At 35.3% G+C, this 20425-nt stretch overlaps 1 pseudogene; it reads left to right on the forward strand.

Annotated features, from left to right (window-relative positions):
* The first annotated feature begins 17708 nt into the window (after positions 1–17708).
* Positions 17709–19994, forward strand: LOC101389061 (UBX domain-containing protein 6 pseudogene; annotated as a pseudogene).
* The last annotated feature ends 431 nt before the right edge of the window (positions 19995–20425 follow it).

A 20425-nucleotide genomic window follows, 5' to 3' on the forward strand; every position in this document is an offset into this window, starting at 1 on the left:
TATTACAGAAATTTACTTTCATCAATGTGTAAAATTGGTTTCTTGCATGAAGACTGACTTTTAATGCTTTTTGGATTTTTTTGCTGATTTGGTTCCTAATAGAATACTACAGAAGAATGCTCCTCTCTATAACTCTCCTTTCTGGAGAGCAGTTTCCCCCATGGATAAGATGGAGGCTTGATTGAAGGAATGATCTGTGTTTTCAGTTAGCATAAGGGCTGCCTCTAGAACCTTGTGTGGTTCTGACTCATAACTATTCGGGGTAAAAATAGTAACATGTCAAAATGTATTGGAAGAAATATGCTATTTTCATTGTTATAATTGTTTTATATTTTCATAACTACCCACTTGGAGAGTTATATTCTAGTTTCTGTATATGTGTTGCATACGACAAACATTTTAGCAAGTTAAAACCATTCCTGATGAACCAGGTAATATATTTCCAAAGTTTAGAACGTGTTCTCAAAAATATTACAAATTTTAAATATAGAAATATGACGCCAGTTTTTCAATCCTGGGTTATTCACATTTTGACTGTTTTGCTATTGCTATGAACAAGAGATATAAAGACAGTTAAAGCATAGTCTCTATCCTTGTGAGTTAACAAGATATCAGCTCAGAGTTTTCTCTTTCACCAAGCTGCACCTTACCATTCAGCCAATACAAACACATACATGTGTTCTAATAGAAAAACTATAGACTTTGAACTTAAATATAATTTTTGCATCCTGTTTTGAATTTTTACCAGTATTTTCCTTGGTACATTTCATAACTGTTCAGAATTTCATGTTGCTCATCTGTGTGATGAAGATAATAAAACTCATTCCTTAGATTGCTCTAAGGATTCAGGAAGAGAGACAATGAGGATAAAGCACTTAGAATCACACCAGACACAACACAAGCAAAAAAATAAATGTCTCCTTCTCGAAGTCAAAGGAATATAATTTAATTTTAGTATGATATATGCTAACCTGATAGTATCTCATAATTGTTTTAATATATTTTTTTCTGATTGTCAAGGGAGATTTAATGTTTTAATTTATTTATTGGGTGTTTGGATTTTCCCTTCTTTTCATATCATTTTTCTTTTTTTTTTTCCCCCTTGGTCCTTTTATTGATTTATAGGAATTCCTTATGAAATTTGGATCCTTGATTTTTTCCTTTAAGATGTTTTTTTAGAGCAGTTTTAAGTGCATAGCAAAATTAAGAGGAAGGTACAGAGATTTCCCATGTATTTCCCATCCCCACATATGCATAACCTTCCCCATTATCAAAATTCCCTACCAGAGTGGTACATTTGTTACAACTGATAAACCTACATTGACACATCATAATCACCCAAAGTCCATATTTTACATTACGGTTCAGGCTTGGTGTTGTACATTCTATGGTTTTGCACAAATGTATAAAGACAGCTATCCATCATTATAGTATCATACTAAGTATTTTCATTGCCCTAAAAACCCTCGGTGCTCCACATATTCATCTTCAACAGCAAGGAAAGAGAGTTTCTGTTGCTTCACATCCTCACCAGGATTTGGTATTGTCAGCGTTTCAGATACTGGCCACACTAATAAGTGTGCAGTAGCATCTTGTTGTTATTTTGATTTGCTTTTTATATTACTTAAATTCTTAAATTTATCTCTTCAAAGATGATAAAAATATTCATAAGAGAGCAGAATTGAGTGCTGATTTTTCAGGAATTCAGAGACATATGTTTATATTTTTTGTGCCACAAAATTGTTATTTGAGCTGAGCTTCATTTTCCTCATCTATAAAATGCAGAGTTTGGACCAGAGGATTTTCAAAATCCTAAATCATGTGAAGAAAAAATACTATATTCTGAAATATTAGAGGAATTATAATTTTTCTGTAGCCTTTTTTATTTCCACAGAAATCACCACTTCCTTTACCAGAGTTATACCTAAGTACATTTGTTTCTACACAGTATATGGTGCCGCTCCCTTTTTCACACTTGTAGATTGGATATGGAAATGGAGGGAGAAATTTAGGATGGGACGCACTTATGTTTTTTTTCATTTTCCCAAATATGGTTAGGTATTATTTAGCCTGTTTCATAGAGGAAAAACATTTTTTAAAATAACTGTCATATAGTAACTAATGAGTATTAAATTCAGAATTATTGAAACATTTGAAATAGAAATCTTTAAAAGCAATTAGCTCATTACTGATAAATTTTTTTTTAAGTTAAGGTTATTCAGAGAAAATTTCAAAATAAATGACAGATTTTAATTTAATTCTAGTACAAAGATTAGTTAGTTGAAAATTTCTACAAAATATATTGTATTTTCCTTGGCAGTAGGGATTTAATTAGTAATTCCAGGAAGAGCAGAGAGTGTGTCAGAACCTAGGCTCTTCAAAAAAAGATTCTAAGACAAAAAATTTGAGTGAGGGTGGTTTATAGGGGCAAGCTGGAGGGGTCACAATTGTAAAGGGGGAGGGAAGCAGGATGGGGCAGAAGAAAGAGTTGAACTGTAGTTTGGTTCCAACAGAGACCCAAGCAGATCAAATGGAAACTCTGCAGCTGGGGTGGCCCCTCTGACATGTCCTGAATTGGAACAAGAGGAGCCAGACTTATATATCCCTGCGTTGACTAGGTATTGATTTAAGGCTGCCCTAGGAAGGTCTTAACCTAAGAAAGGCAGCTCCTCTCTGCTGAAGGAAATGCTGAAGGGGTACTCAGCTGTGAGCCATGAGCAGTCACACTTCACAGTCACTGGAGAAATGAGACCATCAGTCCTGAAGGGCCATCTGGGTGACATATAGGATCATATATAAATGCATTAGGATGAGCCAATACACAGATAGGCAGCTTTTTCTTGGTTTTGTTTTCAATGTCATTCTTCCATATAGGATTTCTTGAAAAAAAAATCATATAGATGTACAGTCATGCATCACTTAACAATGGGGATATGTTCTGAGAAATGCGTTCTTAGGCAATTTCATCCTTGTGTGGACATCATAGAGCATACTTACACAAACCTAGATGGTATAGCCTACCACACCTAGGATATATGGTACTAATCTTATGCAACCACCATCATATATGCGATCCATTGTTGACTGGAACGTCATTACGCCACACGTGAGTGTGTAAATACGTGTGCGTGTGTGTGTATATATATATATCAGCATTATCGAATCATTTAAAATGTGGACAGACTTGAAATTTAATCATAGTTTTAGAGGTATAAACTTAGCCAAATGTTTTGATATTTTTAATCCTCATTTGTAACAATAAATTTTTATAATATCTACCTTAGAATATTTTTAAGAGGTTGAAATAAGATGGCGCATGTAAAACTTGGCCCAGTGACTAGAAGTTAATGTGTACTCAATAAATAGTATTCATAATAGAATATTGTAAATTGAAGAAGAAATTCACTGTATATGTACTGTTAGAACATATAGTTAAATGATAGTAAATCTTAACTTTTTACTGAGTACTCACTAGGCCCCTGGCACTATTCTAAATGTTTTACACATGATTATTTACTTTATCCTCAACCCGGAAATATAGGTACTTCTGTTATTTCTATTATTCAAATGAGTAAACCTAGGCACAGAGGTGTGATAAGATCTCACAGCTAGTAAGTAAAGACAGAGTAGAAATGGAGGCTGACTAGGTCCAGAGCTGATAAGCCAGTGTAATATTAGGCATATCCTAATAGTGTGTATTGAATTTGGTAGGGGACATTGTAAAATGGGAGGAGGTGATCTTGTGAACATAAACACTTGAGAAAATTTAAGTGCAGTGATAACTTTGGTCTGGTTATCAAGAAAAGGGAGAGTCAGCTCTGATGGCCTAGTGGTTAAAGTTCTGTACGCTCCACTTTGGTGGCCTGGGTTCAGTTCCTGGGCACAGAACCACCACTCATCTGTCAGCAGCCGTGCTGTGTCGGTGGCTCGCATAGAAGAACTAGAAGGACTTACAACTAGAATATACGACTATGTACTAAGGCTTTGGGGAGGGAAAAAAAAGATAGAGGAAGATTGGCAACAGATGGTAGCTCAGGGCAACTTTTTCCCAGCAAAAAAAAAAAAAAGAAAAGGGAGAGGACACTGTAGACTATTTATGATATCACAACATTACGAGTGCTCTAAACCAAGGATACACATGGATGGTATGTGAGGGAAAAAAATCACACCAAAAATTAGTTTACACTTAGATCTCTCCTGGTTACCAGGATTACAGACTTTTTTAATGCATATATGGAGACGCCACATGAAAATGGAACTTCTGTTAGACAATTTTCACATTGGACTACTTGTTTGTACTCACCCCCACCTCCCAGAGTTTTATGAAGACTTTTCAAAGAGTAAATATAGACACATAAATAGCTGTAGCAATAAATTTCCAGGTCCTTAACTTCCTCAAATATTCTTTCTTAAATTTGATACGTCCAAGTGCGCTCATGTCATTGGCTGCATCTTTCTCACTTCCTCTTTCACAATTGTCTGCCACCATTCCTCACCTTGCTGTGGGCCATTGTTTCTAAGTGAAAAATCACCTTGGGATTGCAGGCAAATGGAGGGTTCTAAATATTGCTATCAGTCTTATGAAGTGAATGAGCCTAATGACTGGGTAACAAGTCCTTTAATACCTCAGATGTTTGCAATTCTTTGTTTTTGTCAAAATTAAAGGAGAACTTAATAAATTGACCATGTGACAAATCATAAAATAATTACTAATCATAAATCACTATGTGACTTTTGTCTATAACACAAAAGGAATTCAAAGTCTTTGCCATTTAGCAAGAACCAAAGAATTTTATTTTATTTTTATTTCTCTTTTTTTTTTAGGATTATTTTATGACACATTGTGATTGATCCAACATTTGAAATGTTATTCAGGAGCCATACAGCTTGGGTGTGAATTCTAGCTTTACCAATTACTCTATGTGTGACTTTGTGTAAAATATTTCACCCCTCTGTACCTTACTTTTCTCTGGTGTAAAATGGAGATAATAACAGTACACATCTCAGGGGTTTGTTGTAAAAGATAAAGAAGTTTATATATCTAAAACATGCAAATTAATCTTTGGCCATACTAAGCTAAATAAGGGTTAGCTACTTTTATTACCATTGTAATTCTTACTATAATTATTTATATATGTCAGCTTCATAAAGCTCTTTGCTTTGCAGAATTGTCTGAGAAAGTTTATGCAGTTTAATCTTCTTAAGGCATGGTCCTACACAATAACCTCCTAAGGCATAACTGAAAACAAATTTTCAGTTGGTGTGACTTAGAAGCATAGAGATTTTTACGCAGGAAAACAGTTATACATAATAACTACTAAACCAAATATAAAATCCAACAAACATTCAAATAATTTTTAATACAGTTTTCTTCACAATCCTATTCTTTATTTTCTTTAACTCTTCTCTAGGTAAAAAAGAAATGTTTTGTCAAGAAATTCTTTTTTGGACTGAATTTAGTGATGCAAAGGATGATTCCTTACAAAAGAAACTGTGTTTTAACAGCTTAACCAATTAATTATACACTGAAGAGTATGGATGTACCCAAAGGCTTAGAGATTGGATGATAAGAGGAGAATAAAGAAGAATCTGAAATTAATAAATAATTAGCTATTTACCAGGCCAGTCATGGATGTTGACAGTAGATGAGTTATATTATAGAAGAAAACAAAGGCTATGTTTGTGCTAGTGTTCCACTCAGCAGTTATAATCTGACAGAGTCCACATTTATGTGACCCTTAAGTCCCTGAAGGCATTGGTGACAGATTACAAGGGACATCCTGAGCTCTCTCAATGGTACTTAGAAGCTCCTTATGAGGTGTTTCCCTCCTCTTGTCTTTCATGCTGAGTGAACGAAGCTTCTAATAACTCACCTTTGAATAACCGAAATTACATTACACGATAGGTTTAAAACAAATTTAATTTTCCATAAAAATAAATATGTGTACTTTTCTCTTCATTTGGAACCTCCTACATCTAAAGAAATATGCCTCAAAATGTCATATTTCTAATGTTATTTGTTGGTCCTTAAAACCAAAAAAAATATGCTGCAGGTGTCAAATTGTTTGCAGTGTTCAAAAAGTACATGTCTCTCTCACACACACATACACACACACACACACATACACACACGCTTAATTTATTTGCTGGCTATACTTTTCTCATGAGCCACAATTTTAATTAAAAATAAAATTGTTTCCTTCAAAGCAATTGTCCAGCTAAATTGCTTAGAAAATGTTAATTATCTGGTCAATATTCACTGGGCACCTTGTTAATTTTATCTAACTATATGGTAAGAACATTTTACTGGTAATATTTGCATCCTCTTCCTTTAAAATGTCACTTTATCTCATTGAGGAACATGAGAACCCATATAACTTTCAGCTTCCCCTGGGACTATAAAAGTGGATCTTGTTAGGATTAATATCAGTTTCATTGAAATATTTAGTAGCTATCAATTGATGAGATTTTTTAATGTTCAAATTATGAAAACAAAATATAATGAAATACTTAACCATTACTCCAGCTGACTAAGGTTTTGTAATGGGCTATAACAGATCAAACTGGGCTTGAGTATTAGCCATAAAGTAATTCACCCGCAGACTTCAAATCCATTAATAATTGAGTGAAGTCCAGAGCCCTTCTATAGGAAATAATATCCCAGGAAGAAAAATGATCAAATGCCAGAGTTGATATTCTGTTTGTGGCACCTGAGACAGAAATATTTAAAGAAACTTTAAACATGGCCAAGAATTGGCTATTCGCTCTCCTTCTTCTGTTGTTCCAGAGCCCACATTTCTTTTAATACAGAATCTGGCCCTAGGCTAATAGATCCTACTTTTCAAAACCACACAAACATAGAACCAAAATAAAAAGATGTTCTCATGCCATGAAGCACCTGAAGAGTTTGCTAAAATGCATATTCTTAGGAATCATGGGCAGATAATATAATTCATTTAATCTCACGTGGGACCCAGAAATCATCATTTCTAAATTATCCCATCAGGAGATTCTAAAATAGATGGTCCATGGATCATTTAATAAAATATTCCTCCAGACTAATAATGTGTTTGTTAAGACACCTATAATACTAAGGATGTTTATCTTTAGTACTTAAGAAAGTACCTGGTGTATAATACTTTCTCAATAAATATTTGGTGAATGAATTAATTAATGGACGTCTAATTTTTTAAAATCCTGTTGTTGTTCCCAAGTAAATAGAAGATGTAAATGCTAATAATTTTATAAAAACTTTCAAGTCAGTCTTGAAAAAAATTATAAACAATGTATTCTCTTTAAAACCAAACATTATTTTGTGATTCTTAATGTAGCATTAAACTTATCATTTCACAAATCTTCACACAGGCTTCAAATGATGGGGGGTAGGGGTAAGAAAGATTCCACCACAACAGTTTCAAGAATAGAAGCAAGATCAATAAAGCACAGCTTTGAAAAATTAGGAAACTGATATTTATACAAACTGGGATATTTATGTCAACATTTTTGCAGCCAGAGATTTTTAAATCTCAAATAGCTATTCAAATGTGTGATGAGACAATCTAGACTACAAATTTTAATATTTGCTATCCTCAATGTCTATGATTTTCCAGCTTAATTATTTTTCTGCCATCTTCAGCCTGGAAGGTTTTAGCAATGAATCCATAACCAGAAAAAATAATTTAGTATTTGAGAGATTGAATTGTTATAGTAAGAAAGAAAGATATAAAAGGTGTTGGGGAAAAAAGATACTCTGATCTCTGGGTTCATCCATTTGGAATGCATTTCAGAGTCCAGTGGCTAAATAAAATTGGATTTTTTCAGCCCCATGTACACAACCAAAACTTGAGAAGGACCCCTGGCCTGTATTGTGTGACCTAAATACCCTCTCAATGAAGAGGTCATTGTGGCCTTAAAGAAAAGCTAAACATCTCGTCTTCAACCCAATGGGCTTCAATCATAAGGTGAAAAACACTGAGGTTACAACTTGATTACAGTAATTACATGAATCATACTAACTTGTTGGAAAAGAGAAGTGATGAAGCCAAATTAACACATTTGGCATTTATTCACTCAAATATATACCAATAGTACGCTTTTTGTTTTTTGTCCAGACCATGGGGATAGGGTAACAATATCAGGCTGATAAGTTAAAATACTAAAAAACATCTATCCAAATCTTTCAGATTATAAATGAAATGAGAGATATTTTACTTGAATAAAACTGAAATTTCTGCCACAAAATCAACAATTACCGACAAAAGCAACTTCATTTATTTTACTCAGTTTCTAAGATCTCTCTATAGTTCTTGGACTTATTTTTGTAGTCTACCTCCATCCACCCCATAATAGAGGTCAGTGCTAAAAACCTAAATATTTTCTATTACCACAATTGGAAAAACAGTTATCAGCATGGCTGTCACATTCTTTGCCGTTCTCTCAGTCCTTAGCTAGATAAATAATTGTAAATATGTACACAAAAACTTATTGAAACCCAATCATTTAATATGGCTACATATATATTGAAAACTTAGAAAGAAATATACTCCAAATAGCGATAAACATTCCAATTCTCTAGCATCAGTTAACATGTTATGCCCTAGATCTATTTATTCTTTCTGTGCCAACTAAAATATAAGAACTCTTTGGACCATGAGTACTTTTTATTTATCCCCTTAGAGACCATAATTTATTACAATAGTGTACACTTTATATTTTAGATGGATGAGCTCATTTTCTTATTCTCTTTAAAATCATGTTTTATACTTCAGCTAAGTTTGCTTCTCTTTCCAATTAGTAGCTTTAAAAAAATCCCCTCATCCAAATTATGGAACATACCTAGGCAAACATGGACTAACTATATTTGTATTAAAGGAAATTTCACAGTAAATCAATCAACTTCCTAAATTTTGCATTGTGCCTAATTGAAAATAATGAGAAGTGTAAGCACCAAGGATATACCAAACATTGTGCACCTGCTTCCAAACTATGGTGCAAGTCACAAAGTAGAAATATTTTACACCATCACTTGTCCTCAAAATGAGTTTTACATTGCCATATTTTATCTTTTTAGTTGTAATTCCAGCAGAAGCTGTGCCCTCTGCTGAATGTGGCCTTCGAATTCACCCAGGCTCAGCTGGACTCACTCCCAGTAACCCAGGAGAAACTAGCACTTCAAATAAATAAAAGAAACTAAAATTTCACTTACACTCACCTGTGTACACAGAAGCAGCTTTTCCCCTTCTTAAGCAGAAACTTCTATGAGTTGACAGGTATATTACCCAGAGCCTCAGATACTTCAAAGTCTTCTTACAACTTAAGGAACATCTGAAAAATTTTAACGTGCAAGTCAGAATATCTGATTTTTATCAGTGGTTGGTCATATCATTTATGTAACCATCTTGGAGTGTTTATTCCGCTGTCAAAAACACCAAAACGTGCAAATTATAGGTATTAGAGCTGAACAATGGACTATATATGATTTTCATTTTTTAAATAAACATCAAAAGAAATTTTGGATAAGAGGAAAATAAAGAAAATACAAAAAGTCATATTTAAATGATTAATTTCACATTATTTTATATAAAAATGTTCATATACAATTTGTTAATATAGGGATGGTAGGATATTAAAAAGGTAAAGAGTCTATGCTGAAAATTTCCTGATAGCTGGCTGCTCATTTGAATCATCTAGTAAACTTCCAAAACTATTAGTGTCTCGGCTCCACCTTTAGAGATTCTGATTTGATTGGTCTGAGTGAGTGGACCAGGTACTGACGGATTTAAAATACTCCCAGGTCAAAGGGTAGAAAGCTTCAGTTACACAAGAAGAATAAGTTCTGGGGATCTAATATGCAGCATGGTGACTATAGTTAATAATACTGTATTGTATACTAGAAATTTGCTAAGAAGGCAGATCTTAAGTGTTCCCACCACACACACATAAAAAAGGAATGAAAAAGGCAACAATGTAAGGAAATGGATATGTTAATTATCTTGACTGTGATCAATTCACAATGTGTACATGTGTCAAAACCTCAAGCTGTACACCTTAAATATATACGATTTGTATTTGTCAATTACACCTCAATAAAGCCCAAAAATAAGGAGAAAAAACCTCCCAGGTGATTCTAATTTATAGTTAGTGTTAAGAACTGTGCCTTAGAATGAAGATCAAATAAAGCAAAGCAAATTATTCTAACATTCATTCTTTTGCAAAATATGTCACATTTCTATCTAATAAAATTATCATGCTTTGTTTTTTGACTGGAAATTTCCGTAAATGTATACAGGTTGCTTCTTTTAATTTCATTATTGTTGCCATTAAGTTGATTATAAATGTATTATTTCAGTTAACTATGACAGACCAAAAAAAAAAAAAGAAAATGATAAATTCCAAGTATATTTAGGTTATATACGCAGCAAAATATTTCATCTACTTTTTATAGTCTGTTGTTTATTAAGCTTCTAAGTTTTGTATGTGCTATATTAACATTTTCTTTATCAAAAATAAAAATCATATGGTATTTGTCATATGATTTTACTCATATGTGGAAGATAAACACATAGATATGGAGAACAAATTAGTGGTTACCAGAGGAAAAGAGGGTGGGGGGAGGGTGAAAGGGTTAAAGGGCCATATATGTATCGTGATGGATGGAAACTAGACTGCAGGTGGTGAACATGATTCAGTCTATACAGAAACTGAAGTATAATAATGTACATCTGAAACTGACACAATGTTATAAGCCAATATGACCTCAATAAAACAATTAAAAAATAAATAAATAATAATAGATCTAGAAGGGAAACTTGGAAATATAAAGACCAGTCAATAGTCAATCAAATCTGTATTAACTATTAAGCACAATTTTAATGAGAAATGTCAGTTTTCCCCCCGGAACTGGGTAGTTGAACTGTTTATACAGCCTACATTCATTAGGTAACCTCAAACTTCCTACTTCACTCTGTACTATGAAATTCTATCAAAAGAGAATGTAGTTTTAGATAGCAGTTCTTGAAGCAAAGAGGCAAAATGTACTTTTATAACTTGTGTACTTTTTCACCAATTACATTTTCAGTTCATTTACATTTTCATTCCTAATAGTTGTGGTATTCTGAATATGAAGACTGAATGTCTGTTACATGAATATATTTGGCTCAGTATCTTATCAGGGTGCATTTTACATTGAAATATCTTGATAATTAAAGTTTCAATGGGTGATTTCTTGAATTTATTAACTACATTATCATTTTATGTACATTTTAATTTACAACCTGAATTAGTAGCTTGTATTATTGTCATTAAGAAAAATGTAAAAAATACTAGCAATTATAAACAGTATGAGTTGATGTAAGCATTTTTGTTAGCCCTGAAGCAGTTCTGATAGTTTTATTGTCTTAATCAACTTAGTCAACTCTCTTTATTGCTTTTTGGAGGTGGTAGTTTTGAACACATGCTGGGGTGTTAGTTCACTGCTGCCAAATTAAAAATGATAATTCTCATGCGTGAAATAACTGTGTAGACTAATGACCAAATATCTTTATAATGTGAGCCACTGTTGCAGCAGGTGGCCAAACAATTATACACCATAATATAATATATCCCTGAAGTAAAGAAAAAATAAAGATGCTTGTGATACAATCAAAGCAAAGGCATTAGGAAGAGAATATACATGTCGATAATTAATACAAAGTGAAGATTTAATATTTAATATTAAATTAAATTGATTTAATATTTTAATTTAATATTTTCTTTTAAAAATAAGAGCTCTATCCTAATTGTTTAATTTCAGAGGTATTCAAGGAATGTATATTTATTGTGTATGCATGTGAAAAATGAAAATGTGATTAAAGTACAAAAACTATCAGAGCTCTTGACCTTGTGGAATTCATAGCCATTTTTCAGGAGATTTACCTCTGGTTAATGTACCATTGGGAAGGAAAATTATGAAAATTAATACTGTTATGGCAAATAAATTTCTGGAAAGAGTGAGTTGGGAGGTAGGCCATGCGTAGCTCACAAAATGTATTATATTCAAAGCTTAGCTTTGAAATTTAACTTGAAGGCAAAGAATAGTCACATAATAAGCTTTACACATATAGGGAAATTACTCTTGCAGCAAGATAAAGGATGTGTTTGAAGAAAGCAGGTAGATGGATTAGGAGTTTTCTATAATAAACCAGATAAGTTTTTACTATAGGCAGTATGGGATTAATGGCTGTGAATGGAGATCAGAGACCAGATTCAACTAATTTACAGAAATTAGATGTACATGATTTTGTGACAAGTTAGACAAGGCATAAGAATAAAAACATGTCCTGGTGTAATCTCCCAGATATTAGCTTGGATATATAGACAAATGATGAGTTTATTAGAAGTGCTCAATTTCAGACTCTTTCAAGATATATTGAATCAAAATCTACATTTAACACAATCCCTGGGTAGTTCAAAATCATGTATATGATTTAGAGCATGTTAAATTTGAGCTGCTTACATAATATGAGGGTGGATAGGACACATTGTAGGTGTAGAAATCAGATATATGACTATCAGTAGAGAGCATAGAAGAAAATATAAATTTGAGGAACATCAGAAGAGATAACCATGGAAAAAATTAAAATTTTATGAAGAAAATGTATAGAAAAGGAAATGGATTTTGGGAACATCAACATTCAACGAGACATTAGAAGAAGAGGTAATGAAGGAAGCTAAGAAGAATCTCTAAAAGGAAATTGAGATTAGAATAATGCCATATAATTCATTGAAAAGGGAAGGGGAGGGGGGCCAGCCCCATGGCCTAGTGGTTAAGTTCGGTGCACTTCACTTAGGTGGCCCAGGTTTGGTTCCTTGGCTCAGACCTACACCATTCATAAGTGGCCATACTGTGACAGCGACTCACATACAAAATAAGAGGAGGATTGGCACGGATTTTAGTTCAGCGACAATCTTCATCAAGCACAAAGGGAAAGATTAGTAACAGATGTTAGCTTAGGGCGAATCTTCCTCAGGAAGAAAAAAAAAAGAAAAGGGAAGGGGAGAGAATCTTAATAAGATTAATCTTTTCACTAAGAGAGAGTCTAAAAAAAGGCCCACTGGATTTGACAGAGAGTTATTGGGCCACAATGCAAGTGCTTTCAGTGAAATAATAAAATCAGAGGACAGATCACAGCAGGCTGAGTGATTGGCAGGTGAGAAACAGAATACAGAAATTTCTTTGTGTCTTAAAGGAGAGAGAGAAGATAGTAGTTAGAGTGTAGTAGGCAATCTGTAATCTGGCCCCAAAGATCTCCGCCGTTGTATAATGCCCTCCTCTTGAGTGTGAGCTGGCTTTATTGACTAGCTTTTAATGAATAGAATTTGGCTGAAGGGATGGGATGTCAATTATGAGATTATTTTACAAAAAGATTGTGGCTTCCATTTTAGGTACTCTTTCCTACTTTCTTGCTCATTCATTTCATGGCAATCCACCTGCCATTTTGTCAGCTGCTGGTCAAGTAATTGAGCTCAGGATCAGAATCTAGCTCAGAAAACATTTGAGATACCTGCAGCCCCAGGCAATAGCTTAATTACAGATTCTTGAGAGACCAGAGACAGAACCACTCAGCTAAGCTGCACCCAGATTTCTGACCAACAGAAACTATGAGGTAACAAATGTTTGTTTCTTTAATCCAGTAAGAATGGGGGTAATTTTTATGTGGCAATAAATAACTAATACAGATTTTGGTACCTAGAATTGGGATGCTCCCCTGACCTCTGTGTAGAAGTCGCATGTAGGCAGTGGACATTGAGGACAGAGATTGTGCAGGCTTAAAGTGCAGTGGTCACACTGTTCATAGAATTTGGGGCTTTGAGGAGCCAATGAATGAGTGAGGAAAATTTTATTGAAAATTGAAGGAAAGGCAATTGTTATTATGCGGTGGGAGAAACAACAAACTTTTTCATCTACAGTTATGCAGAAAGCAGAACATGCGACTAATTATCTAGATGATCTACCCAAGAAGATTTCAAAGCACAATGTTGAAGGTGCTGCCTGGTTTAGTCTTGCTATTTAGAGTAAACATGTGAGACGAAAGAAATAATTTGAGGAAAGAACTGCTTAAAAAGGAAGCCAGGACTTCATGGTTTTGAAAAAATTTAAGTGCTAAAATTAGGTGCTAAAATTAAGAAAAGATTTCAGCAAAGATCAAATCCAGGGCACTACCAGGAAAATATGGTATGAAACTGAAGCTGAAGGTGTGACTGTGAAATGTCTTATGAAGACCTCAGAAAGATCAAAGGTGGTGCCTTAGAGTACTGTTCAGTCACATAAAACGCTCTTTAAAGAGATTAAGAGTGTGCTACACAGATCCTCTCAATCAAACGATAGGTTCTCTAGGAAGTGTAAAGGCTGCCCCTCGGCCTTCTCAACAGGACCCAAAGGTAGAAATAGACTTATATCTAAAGATTTGTTGGTGTGTCTTTTTTCTAATGGAGTGAACCCCAAGAGGATTTATAAAAGACCCACAAAGTCCTTTAAACATTTGTATATACAGAAACATCACCAGATTGAACTGAAAAAGAGGCATTTGCCTCCCCTCCCCCCAACTTCTACAGTCAGAAAGCAGGCTGGGAAACCCACTCAGTTGCAAAGGCATCCTTTTATAAGAAAAGAAAAACGGCTCTGAGAGCAAAACTAAGAGCTCAGAGGTAGAGTGAGCTTGGAAGCTGATCCTCACTGAGTCCAGCTGTGAGATAACTAGAGCCCTCCTGCAGTTGGGCTGCCCACCTCTGGAGAGACTCTGAGCAGCAGGCACCTAGCCAAGTCACACTAGATTTCTGACTCACAAAAACCGTGAGATAATAAAAGTTCATTGTTTTAATTGGTTAAGTTTTGGAGTAATAGATAAATTACTGGTAGAGAAGGGAGAGATGGACATTAAGCAACATATTTGTGTAGATGGGAGTTTATAAGAGAAGCAAGAGTATTGGTGGTCAGATTGACCTTGGTTAATTTCCTGAGATGAAAAGCAATGTAGATGATTATTAATTTGGGGGTAGAGTTTGAGAATATACTTCATTGATGATCTCTATTTTCTTGAGAAAATAAGAGATAAAGGCCTTCTGCTTAGAACAATAAATTTGAGTTTGAATAAAAGAAATCTGAAGGGAATTTGGGAACGATCAAACCAGAGCCAGTAGAACAAGTGGTCAGAAAGTGCTGAAGGAAGACATAAGTTAGGGCTAATATATTTGTATTGCAGGGTGGGTAGGATAGAGGCATCAGGATGAATGATTTAGGTGTAGTTTCAGAGAGAAAAGTTGCTTTACTTGACCCATGGCTTTTTCAGAGTAGAAAAGACAGGAAGAATAGGGGGCAAGATATTTCTGGACATTGCCAAGCAAATATTGAAGCGATGAATCATGAGACCTACTGCAGAGAAGAAAATGTATAAAACCAAAAGGGCTCAGCAGACTAGGAGAAAACGGTCGCGTCTCCTATCTGATCTATTAGGATCCAGGACATAAGAAAAAGAGAGAATGTGATTAGAGAATGTAATTTTAAAGCTCAAGTGTTCAGAGTTTGAGGTGCATGGCCTAGCCATTACAGTACATTATAAGAAAAAAGGAAGCACACTTCGAAAAAGGAGGCACAGGGGCTGGCCCGGTGGTGTAGCAGTTAAGTTCGCACACTCTGCTTTGGCGGCCCATGGTTTGCAGCTTTGGATCCCAGGAGCGGACCCATGCACGGATTGATTGTCAAGCCATGCTGTGGCGGCATCCCATATAAAGTAGACGAACATGGGCACAGACGTTAGCCCAGGGCCAATCTTCTTCAGCAAAAAGAGGAGGATTGGCAATGGATGTTAGCTCAGGGATAATCTTTCTCACAAAAGAAAAGAAAAGGAGGCATAGATTTCCTGGGTTAGGGCAAGGGTGATTATAGATTAGAAGGATGTGTCAAAATGCTATGGAGGGACGACCAATCCCAGAGTTTATAAAATATGTAGATTAATAGATCCATGATATTTTATCTGCTCTGTGACTATACAGAAAAGAAGCACACTCCTAGGACAATAGTTCTAAGTATAAAAAATAAATGAGACTGCCTAGATGTCAAAATATTCACATTTCATAATATTTTCTGGGCCTAAGAGAAATAATACAAAATAATTTGTGTCATAAATTATAGTTATTTATTATAAAAAGGTAAAAATTATCTCTATGTTGTATCTTTCTAATCTTCATAGTATATTTGTTTGAAATATAATTAAATATGTCTCGTCTTTATAAAAACAATAGAGACTCACAGCATTTGGAAAATGAAGATTTTAAATGCAACAATATCAACTATTATCTCCTCATTCAGTGATAAAATTCTCTTGATATTATAAAATGTCTTTTAGGCTTTTATTCACCCAAAAGCTTAAACCCAGAAATGCATAAATATACTTAAATTGTTATTGCATGTGTAGTTTGATATCCCACTTTAAATAATCAATTATAACACTGATATTTAAAGTATTAAATTAAATTATATCATTGCTATTTTCCTACAGCTTAGATACTTCTTTCAATAATTTATAATTTTTTTCATACAAGTTTATCCTAATTTACTTAACTATTCTCCTATTTTATTGAAAATATAAATGTATCATTTTCTTAAGAGTGATATAATGAGCATCTTAATTTACACATCTCTGGGTGTAGTACTAAATTCTTTTAGATTAAAGAGCAGAAATGTGTTTGTTACATTAGAGGATATGATTGTTTTTAAAAAACTGAAGATAAGATATACGCTGCTGAATTAGTGTTATAAAAGTTTTTCTTTCAGTAAAATTTGTACACTATTCAGCTCTGTCATAGTAATTTTTCTCAATTTTCCATGACCATTATTGAGTATATAGAGTATATATAGAAGTCCTGCTATCTGGCACCATAATGATCAGTGGTTTTTAGTTAAATAGAAAAAAAATAGCCAAAGTGGGAATCATAGGCAAATGAATTTAGTTTAAATCAAAACATGTTAAGTTATATCAAATTTTGAAACACAGCATGCCGGTTGCTTTCATGTCTAATGCTGGGTCTTGAATTCTGCAGGTCAGGCTGTTGGGAAGTGGGAGAGAACAAGAACAAACGGAACCCTACGAGCATAAGCAGGAACTCACCTAAGGATTGGAAGCCATGTCAGTTCTCACTAACTTCACTCTTGATGGTGTGGGTGTTCTACAGGAGAAGCTGACATCCTTCTTCTCAGAGCTAAACCCACACTTGACTCAAGAATCAGAGTCTGAAGGAGGATTAAAGAGAAAGAGGAACAGGGGCCGGCCCAGTGGTGTAGAGGTTAAGTTTGTGTGCTCAGCTGTGGTGGCCTGGGGTTCACGGGTTCAGATCCCAAGCACCGCTTGTCAAGCCATGCTGTGGCGGTGTCCCATATAAAGCAGAGGAGGATGGGCACGGATGTTAGCCCAGGGCCAATCTTCCTCAGCAAAAAGAGGAGGATGGGAAAGGGATGTTAGCTCAGGGATAATCTTCCTCACAAAAAAAAGAAAGAGAACGAGAAGGTGGAACAGTCACAGGCTTAGCTGCAATCCCATGCCAACAAGATACATCGTCAGATGACTGAGTGTGAGTCAGCTACAACAGTGCCTGGTGACTCGGCCATGACCTTCCAAGTATGAAAAAGCAACGTGGCTGCTGCTTTACATTAACCCTCTAAATCTAGGGCAAAAATGTCTCTTGTAGCCTACCTTAACCAGAACCATGTAGGAAATGGAATTCTGGGAAACCGAGCTCAGCCTGGCAAAGCTGACACTTTACAAAGCCACCACAGTCAAGGTTTTTTCTTTCAGAATATTACTATGTTCTTATTATTACTTTCTTGCATAAAGCATATCTTTGACTTCCAATTTTGTTTTAAGGGGAGTGAGCCCTTAATGACACAAAAAGTAATTTGAATGCAGAATCTTCTCAGATTTTTAAAAACTTATATTCCCCAATATTTTATAATTTTCTTGGCCTCCCCACAAAATGATAGCAATGATTTTTCTTTAATTGACTTTATGCTATATAAAATTAATTTTGTTTTCACAGAAACAGCAACATTGTTTCTTTTTCATTCTCATTTTATAGGTGTTTGTGATTGTTAAATAAATGAAGCAATTACAAGAAAATGTGTCACCAGTCTAAACAGATTTGGGAACAATACAATAGACTGTTGTTAAGCACACAACTCTTTTGGTGGGAGGAGAAGTTCCTGACCATAATTGAGAGTAACCTACTAATCACTAATTTTCAGCCTGCCTTCTGCAACCACAGTCAATATATTTTATGGATGAAAAGAAGACATCACCTAGTGTGTTGTGCCTGTTAAACAGAGATCTGTCAAGAAGATAACAACTCCAAATATAACCAACTTCCATAACATATATACATACCTTTTTTAAGTATACACATGCATAGACACACCTATATATAAATACACACAGGTATATGCACGCAGATAGATACATAGATACATAGATTGATACATAGATAGAAAATTTAAAAGAAAGGCCCTGAACTATATCCATAGCTATCTGCAGTAGTATGCTGCAGCTGCCTCATACTGGTTTATAAAAGCCGATTGTGTGCTTTTCCCAAATCTGCATTAATTCACATCATGTTGGTAGCTTGAAATAAGTCATAGTGGGAATATTTACGCTATGAAATTGACAAACACTATAAATATGGGCTTGGGGGGGTAGTCACTGGAGAGGAAAACAACTTCTCAAACTTTACCAGCACACCACCTATTCTATGTATATGTGCACATGCACACACACACACACCCCCAACTATTTTAGAACTATTCTAATATATATGAAACATGTCATTATTTTAAACCACCCTCTGGTAAAATGTATTTAATTGTTTCTATGATGTATATTTTTCATGTTTTATGTATCTGAAGTTTACATATGGCCTATAATTGATAGTATTTTCTAACTGTAATTAGCTCAGGTTTCTTTTCCCCTTGGTGTTATATAAATAATGATAGGTCTTATGATCAACAGTGTCATATTTTTGCTGTGTTTTATGCAATATGACACACGTAGTCTATGGTTACTCACTCTATTTTTGCTGAATTTTTGGTTTGTTTCCAGTTTTTCACTATTACGTGAGGCACAGATGGCCACAGGAGCTGCCCCCGCTTAAGTAGAAGCAGCCTAAGGCCCGGGGTCCCACGTCACCAGACTCCATTAGGAACCAGGTGAGAGAGGAACTTCTAGCTGAAGCAACTGTCAATAGGAGGCGAGGCCCAAGGCCCCAACGTGGTGTCCAAGCCCAAAAAGGAGGCTCTACCCATTTGGCAATGCCTGGAGTGTATTTCACCTGCTGGCTCACAGGGGCCACCTCGAGGAAGGACCAGCAGGATGCCCGCATCAGAGGCCATTCTCTCACTTTTCCACCGACCCATTGGCTGCCTCCATCTTGAAGGTCAACAGGGTGAATGTGGGACAGAGTGAAACTGGGCATGGACACCATTGCCAGGTACCTAGACAATATCCTTCTGCATCCCCAGGAGAAGAACTGGAAGACCAAACTGCAGGAACAAGGTGTTCCAGGAGCCCATTAATTGCTTGGAAGGGACCCACAAGTTTTTTGAGGCCATCAAGGCAATGCTTCCACTTTCTGATCAGGAGTGCCCTGAAGAGTTCTACATGCTATACGAGGCCGCCCTGGCCTAGCACCAGAGCCTGGAGAGGCACAAAGAACACCTGGTGAGCGCTGAGCCCATGCTGGCCAAACTGGACTGATAGTGCCAGATCTTCCATCCCTTGCCTCTGGCCTCCCATTTTGACCTACCCGGTGCCTTCTTCAACCTCACAGTGGACGAGATCAAGTGGGAGCAGAGACTCGGATCAGATACTATTGCAACAGTGGATATTACCACCGTATTTAATTTCTATGCAAAACTTTATTGTTTTAATGAATATTTACTTCTTATTATAGTAAGCACTGAAACAGATTGTTGAATAAGATAGAATGGAGTTTACATTATTTCAGGGCAATGTATAAGCTAAACAATATCACCTTCAAAAAGAAGAGAATTAAAATAAGGTGTGACAATTTAGAGTGAGGTAGTGGCTAATTTAGATTGATGGGCTCCTAAGATGAAAGACAAGAAGAAGCCAATGAAGCAAAGATCAGAGGAAGAATATTTTCTGTCTGGTGTCCCTAACATTGAGACAGTATTCATGTTAAAAATATGATAAGAAGGCCAGTGTGGCTGGAACGTAGTGGAAGAGTGTGGGAATAATATAACATCAGATCAGACAGGCACATGTGAACAAGATCCGGATAACAAGTTTGGATTCTGTTCTAAGGAAGGGAAAGCCATTGGAATGTTTTATGCAGAGCATAATTTAGGCATTTAAGTTACCACCTTGGCTGCTAAGCAAAGCAA

Source organism: Ceratotherium simum, chromosome 8, assembly GCF_057802395.1.
Source record: "Ceratotherium simum simum isolate JZ-2026a chromosome 8, ASM5780239v1, whole genome shotgun sequence".
Taxonomy (NCBI): Eukaryota; Metazoa; Chordata; class Mammalia; order Perissodactyla; family Rhinocerotidae; genus Ceratotherium; species Ceratotherium simum.